Source organism: Ovis aries, chromosome 1, assembly GCF_016772045.2.
Source record: "Ovis aries strain OAR_USU_Benz2616 breed Rambouillet chromosome 1, ARS-UI_Ramb_v3.0, whole genome shotgun sequence".
Classification (NCBI taxonomy): Eukaryota; Metazoa; Chordata; class Mammalia; order Artiodactyla; family Bovidae; genus Ovis; species Ovis aries.
Window position 1 is genome coordinate 179,835,746 of NC_056054.1, and position 7,899 is coordinate 179,843,644.

The window sequence follows — 7,899 nt, forward strand, 5'->3', positions numbered from 1 at the left end:
GTTAATAGAAGCATGATATATAAGCAAAAAAGTGGAAACAATCCAAATGTCAATCAATGGATGAGTGGATAAGCAAAAGGTGATTTATGTGAATGCTGGAATATTACTCAGCCACGAAGAGTGAAGTACTGGTAGATGCTACAATATCACTAAATTTTAAAAACATTATTCTATGTGAAAGAATCAACCCACAGAAGAACACATACTATATGATTCTATCTATATGAGTTGTCTGGAATAGGTAAATTTATAGAAACAAACTAGAGTGGGGGTGGGAGGAAGGGATGAGGATTGATTGCGAAGGGGTATGGGGTTTTCTGGGGGAAGGGTGAGAAATATGTTCTAAAGTTATATTGTGATAGTTTGGACAACTCTGAATATACTAAAAACCATTGAATTGTGTACTTTGGGTAAATTTTATGTATGTGAACCCTAGTTCTCAATAAGATTTTTGTTTTTACATGAGAACCATATTCAAATGTTCAAAGAATATTTCATTTCAGGCATAGAGATAATAATATAATGACCACTCATTTACTTACCACACAGCTTAATAAAGAAAATCCTACAGACTGATTCAATTAACCTCGTACCACCTCTAGAAGTAACTAGCTTGTTTGCTAGAGGTGAATTTGATATTTATCATTTGTTGTCATTTCTTGAGTTTTTTTTTTATCCTTTTGCTACATTTGTATTTAAGTATATATATGAAAGCATGTATGTATTCATAAACTTTATATAATACTGATATTCATATATAACCCTTTTTATTTTTAACTTTTCTGAAGGTTAGGCTATTCAGTTTTAAGCAATATCTTTTATAGGATATCCACAGAGTAATTCAGGCTGGATTTCCACCAACCTTGTGGGGATCTTTTTCCAGAAGCCCAGAGAGAAGAGAGGATATTTCTGCCTACGAGCTCCAGGATAAGAAAGGAATTTAGCTTCTTGAACGGCAGCTGCTCTGTTGCCTCTACTTTTCCATGGTCTCCAGTTCTTTAAGGAGGTGTTTCAATATGGTTAGTGTCCCACTGGTGAACCCTGTGTTCCCTGTATTCTAGAAAAGTATGCTCTTTATTTTCCAGATCTGCTCAGTTGCCAGTTAGAAGAAACAGAAAACTTCCATCATCACTTCTTCTGGACCCCAAGTCCAGCTCTAGCAGTAAAGATCCCAGTTCTGGCACTGAGAAGACCTGGAGCAGGTCTTTTCCACCTGGGACGTCCCTGAGCATGGCCCTTGGACTTCTTTCCCACCTGGCGCTAGGTCCTTCTTGGGTCTATCTGCACTGACAGGCCTGGGGTCTCCGCCAATTTCTCCTCTTCAAACATTCCCAGCCAGAGAGCTCCTCTCTCACTGTGTCAGGTATGTCTATCAAAGTGAAAGTCGCTCAGTCGTGTCTGACTCTTAGAGATCCCATTCTTCAGGCCAGGATACTGGAATATGTAGCCTTTCCCTTCTCCCGGGGATCTTCCCAACTCTGGGACCGAACTCAGGTCTCCCGGGTTGCAGGCGAATTCTTTACCAGCTGAGCCACAGGGGAAGCTCAAGAATACTGGAATGGTAGCCTCTCCTTTCTCCAGCAGATCTTCCTGAGCCAGAAATCGAACCGGGGTCTCCTGCATTGCAGGCAGATTCTTTACCAACTGAGCTATCAGGGAAGCCATGTCTCCCAGACTTGGCATTTTAAAGCACAGAGACGGGGAGGAATAGGAACGTAACAGTGTGAGCACATCCAGGGCTGAACTGTGGAACTGAGCCCTCCTTTCCCTTTGCTGGCTGCTGGGAAAGAGGAGGCGAGTAGAGGGGTCAAGGGCAGGTCTGGGAAATGGAAGAGGACTAGGTGGTACCCAGACCTGTGGAGATACTCTCCTTTGGCCTGTGGGGCTCCTGCCCTCAGCCACATCCAACAGGTATCCTGAAAGCAGCCAACTCCCACTCCTTCCAGCAGAGCAGATCTGCGAAGCTGGCCCTTGAAAAGCTTCAGTAAGGAGACTGTGGAAGAGAAACAAGAATGCGGATGGGCCCTGGGCTCTTAGCAACAGGGTCCCCTGACTGTTAGGCAGGAAAATGAAAATCAAAATAGTAACTTTTGAAGAGAGTGACATGAGTGATATATTTTTATTCTGACACATTTTCTGCCTTTAGAAGAAAGAGAAAAAAAAAGAAAAGAAAGTCTAATGAAAAGGAAATGTCTTGAAATTTTTTTGGCTATTAAAAATTGTTTTTTCTTGGAGTATTGGAGTTGCTTACAATGTTGTGTCAGTTTCTGCTGTACAGCAAAGTGAATTAGCTATACATATTCATATATCCCCTCTTTTTTGGATTTCCTTTCCATTTAGGTCCTTTCCATTTAGGTCCCTGTGCTATGGGCCTTCTCAGGTGGTGCAGGTAAAGAATCCAGCTGCCTCAGCTTTGATCCCTGGGTCTGGAAGATCCTCTGGAGTAGGAAATTGCAACTCACTCCAGTGTTCTTGCCTGGAAAATTCCATGGACAGAGGAGCCTGACGGGCTGCACTCCATGGGGTCAAACAGAGCTGTACATGCCTGAGCATGCAAGCACACACCCTATGCTATACAGTGGGTTCTCGTTAGTTCTCTCTCTTATTTTTTTAAACTGGAGCGTAATTGTTTTACAGTGTTGTGTTAGTTTCTGCTGTGCACCAGTGTGAATCAGCTGTGTTTTATCACATATGCATATACATATATCCCCTCCCTCTTGAACTTTCCTCCTACCACCTCTCCTCCAATCCCACCCTCCTAGAAGGTCATCACAGAGCACCAAACTGAACTCCCTGTGCTAAACAGTAGGTTCCCACTAGCTAGCTATTTTATATATGGTAGTGTGTTTATGTCAAATCTAATCTCCCAACTCATCCTACCCACACTTTCCCTCCTGGGTATTCATAGGTTTGTTCTCTATGTTTCTGTTGCTATTTCTGCTTTGCAAAGAAGTTCATCTGTACCATTTTTTTCTAGATTCCACATGCACGTTTGCTAAGTAGCTTCATTCTTGTCCGACTCTTTGCGAACCTGTGGACAGCAGCCCACCAGGCTCCTCTGTGAATGGGATCCTCCAGGCAAGATTACTGGAGTGGGTTGCCATGCCCTCCTCCAGGGGATCCTCTCGAGCCAGGGATCGAACCCGCATCTCCTGTGGCTCCTGCATTGCAGGTGGATACCTTACCGTTGAGCCACTGGGGAAGCCCCCCCAATTACATATATATGTGTAATATATGGTATTTGCTTTTCTCTTTCTGACATTTCACTCAGTAGTATTTTTAGAGGTGAGATAAAACAGCTTCAAGCGCTGATGGTCTTTTGATTGCTTCTTTCCCTGATCCCAGTTTATGGAGAAAGGAAGCCCAAGCTTAGGACAGTATTTAAAGCAAAAGGAAACAAAGAAACAAGTAAATCTCCTTAGGCACTTTTGGTGGTCTGCCAGATTCTAGAAAGTGATTAACTCAGTTAGCTCTTTCCTCCTGTGAATCAGGCCTCTTGAAGCGCTCATCCTTTCTAGACTCACGAGCGCCTGCCTTCACCTCCTTGTCTGTGCCTTGCCCCAACCTGGAATGTTTTCATTCCCTCTCTAAATGTCCCAGGCCCAATGACAGTGTCCTTTTACCCCCAAAATGCGGATTCTCCTTGATTCTCCAGGCTAGGAATAAACTCTCTTTGTGTTTCCCTAGTCCTTTGTCCTTAATCTCACATCATTACTCTTCTTGTCTGCCTGGCAATGAGGCTGATTGTGTGCACATCCTCACTTTCCCCACAGTTCACAGGAGCAGGATTCCTGTAAAGTCACCTTTATGTCTCCTGGAGTAAGAAACACTGCCTTGCATGGGGACCATGAGCAAATACGTATCCTGTCCAAGTTAATTCCTTTTATTGTTGTTGTTGTCATGTCTGACTCTTTGCAACCCTGTGGACTGTAGCCCCCACCAGGCTCCTCTGTCCATGGAATTCTCCAGGCCAGAATCTTGGAGTGGGTAGCCGTTCCCTTCTCTAGGAGATCATCCCAACCCAGGGAGCGAACCCATGTCTCCCTCATTGCAGGTGGATTCTTTACCACCTAAGCCAGCAGGGAAGCCCTTAAACAATATAAAGCCTAACAAACAATCAACAAAACCCCTGAAATGTCAAAGTCAGTAAAGCGTATCCGTTGGTTATCTGTTTGGGGAGCCAACTTCTCTCTTTCTGCGTCGCAAGGGAGCCGGTCCACTTCCCAGGCAGAAGCAAAGCGTTCCTCCTGCCACAGCGTGGGACCGGCTCCTCTTCCTTTTTCTGCACGTGGGAGTTGCCTCTGGGCAACTGGGGCTGCTTCAGGAGCGCCACACCTGCCTCTTGGACGCCCAGTAGATTTGGAAGCTCTTCCCCATGGTGGTTGCTGTAGGGAATGATGAGTTTCTGTTTCCCTCAGAAGATATTCTTTCTGACGGGAGGTTTCCCTTGTGCTTCTTATCTGTTCTACTTGTCTGTCATTTGCCGACAGGGTGCTTGACTCCTCAGTTTTTCATATAAATAAATAAATAAGTAAGTAATGAAATAAATATTTGTTTATTGGCATATTTCCCATTACCACACAAACAGCAAATCCTTCAGAGGTTGTTATAAGATGTCAAAGTCTCACTCTATCACATCACACTAAAAAGATTCAGAAATTGGAAACAGGGAAAGCTTCATTGCTTCTAGGTCTAGGAGGGTTTGACAACTCATGTGGTGAGACCCAGATTTATTGGTTTCTTCACAGAAAGAGTGGATTATATCAGATTATTCTGATCTGTGAATTTTTTCCCTCACCACATTTAGGCTACCTCAGTTGGTTTTCACTGAGACTGTAGGACATGGGTCAATGTGGGAGATTCAGGTTCAATCCCTGGATCGGGAAGATCCTCTGGAGAAGGGAATGGCAACCTACTCCAGTATTCTTGCCTGAGAATCCTATGGACAGAGGAGTCTGGTGGGTTATAGCTCAAGGGGTCACAAAGAGTCGGACACGACTGAGCAACTCACACACACACACACACACACACACACACACTCACACACACTCACACACACATACCCATACTAGAAAGGGAATATTGAAAATGTCAGAAGCAGAATTCGTGAATTAATAGAATCATAATTACGTTTGTAACTCCAGATGGACCACCACATTCCCTTTTAACTCAATATATCTCATGGTTTCCCATGCCAAAACTCTCAAAATCCTTTGCCAAAAAGTCTGGTCCAGTCTTGGCAGTCTCTAAGCCTTTGGATGGATGATCATGCTATCCCTAAGAACTCCTTAACTAACTTCTTCCATTCCCATTTTTCCCAACAAGCCACTCCCAACCACAGCACGTGAGCTAAGGTGAGGAAGGAGGGACCCTGAATACAATCCATGCTAAAGTCTAGTAGAGGATCCCTAAATAGTGCCTTCCCATCTTGGGCTATGCTAGCCTTTGCTCATGTTGTTGATATGCTTAGTCGCTTCAGTCATGTCCAGCTCTGCGGCCCCATGGACCAAAGCCCACCAGGCTTCTCTGTCCATGGGATTCTCCTGGCAAGAATACTGGAGTGGGTTGCCATGTCCTAGTTTCTTGTTTTCTTGTCTGCTCTATACTGTTGCCTGAAGTTGCCAATTAAATTCTCTTCAGTTAGTGGCTGGACAGATGCGGCTGTTACTATTTGAAAATTTCAACTGTCCCTCGAAAAAGTTTTTTGGCTTCCCTTCCATGAGGGGGACAATGGAGCTCATCTGGGGATGCGATAGGACTTTTTTGATCTTGGGCAGATGTAGGACTGATTGCTACTCTCAGGAGCTAAGCATATTTAAGCCCAATGATTCCAGCACAGTCTCTTACTCCAGACTCATGTTTGATACAGGATACAGGATGCTTGAGGCTGGTGCACGGGGAAGATCCAGAGAAATGATATGGGGTGGGAGGTGGGAGGGTGGTTCAGGATTGGGAACTCATGTACACCCGTGGCAGATTCATGTCAATGTACGGCAAAACCAGTACAGTATTGTAAAGCAAAATAAAGTAAAAATAAAAATTTAATAAAAATAAATAAAGTGCTGCTCAGTTTTATGGGTGTTTATTGTGCCCACAGACTGAAATTCTTCTCTAGATGTTGATAGAGAATAGCTCTTCTTCATTCTGACATTCCGAGTACATCCCAGAACCCTGGAGCAAGACTTCCCTGGGGAACCCTCTTCAACATTCTCCATAATAGAGGAGAATACATTCTTTAAAATACTCAACTGATCTGGTCCCTAAATATTGCTTAAATAGCCTCTTCGACTTTTTCATTAAGGCTTAATTAACGGACTCTCGTTCTGCCCAAGATGGAATAGTTCCATTTTTCACCAGTCTTCCCTCTTACAACTAAAAAAAAATCCAAGACATAATAACACAGGGGGGCTCTGAAAGACAGAAGGGGAAAGTATACTGTTTCCAATTTTAGGACTTGAGGAAAGACACAATGGTGAGTTCCCTGGGCTTTCCTCCAATATATCTCAAACTGCAGGGTGCTGGAGAAAACCTCCACCCACAACTCCTAACAAGCAAAGACAAAAAAGGTTAAAGATTATTCTCTCTTTAATCAAAAGATCAGGAAAAGAGCAGCCTAATAGAGCAGACCATCTTTTTGATATACCCGTCTCATTCCAGCCAAATAGCCAATATACTAGGAAAAACAATGATCAATATGTAGTGACAGAATTATAAAGTACAAGAGTGAATGAAGAGAGAGAAAACTGAAGATGTAAGTAGGGCGTACATCCATGGAGGACCTTGAACACTGGATGAAGCATCTTAACAAAAATCTTTGGACTTTATCTTGTAGATTTAGAGGCGCTACAGATGTGACTTAAGGAAATAACAGGTGTAGACTTGAGTTTTAGGTGGATCACTCCAAGGGCTAACTGCAAGTGAAAGATGAGGGAGGCTTCCATGTGGGCAGGGGTCATTGGAAATGTGGAGGTGAAGAAAGATTCTGAAAATTCAATCACTTGGGAACTGATGTTAAGGATAATAGTGAAAAGAGAAACCTAGGTGTCAAGAATGACTTCTATGTCATGCAGTAAATTTCCACTGGCTGTCTAATTTTGCATATGGTAATGTATATGTTTCAATGGAGCTCAAATCCGAGCCTCTGTGTTAACCTAGAGGGGTAGGATGGGGTAGGAGGAAGGGAGGTGGTTCAGAGGGAGGAAGCATACATTTACTTGTGGCTGATTCATGCTGATATATGGCAAAAACCAACACAATATTGTTATAATAATAAAGCAATTATCCTCCAGTCAAAAATAAAGTGGGCAATTCCAAACACATGCACGCACACACAAAGAATGACTTGTAGGTTTCTAACTGAGTGGCTGTGTACATGGCATGTCATCGGCCGAGAGCTCGGTGAAGGGCTTTATTTGAAGGTGGAAATGTTAACTTCTCCATGAATATGGTGAGTTTGAGGTGCCTGTGGATTCCCCAGGTAGAGAATTCCCCCCACATTATCAGCTGTCCAGGTCTGAAGGGAGCTGTCTAGGGGGAAGTAGTAGATTAGAACCCAGTTAGCATGTGGCTGACACCCTGGGGCTCCCAGTCCTATGCAAATGAGTCTGGGGCATTTGGTCATGACTCACCCATAATTTTCCCCTGGAGCACAGAGTTATTTGGTTCAACTAGGGCCTTTCAGTCATTTTCTTTCCATGGTGCTACACATCTAAGAAAGAGCCCTGATTTCTTTTCTTTTTTAGACCTGGGAAGCCAGTATCTATATAGTACATTAAATTAAATTAAACTCTCAGGGAGCTCCCATCTTGAGTTGAGACCTGTGAACAGAGGTAAGGATTTTTAAGACAATTGAAATGGGAGAACCTCACTTGCCCCCAAATTCCCCTCAATATCTGGCAG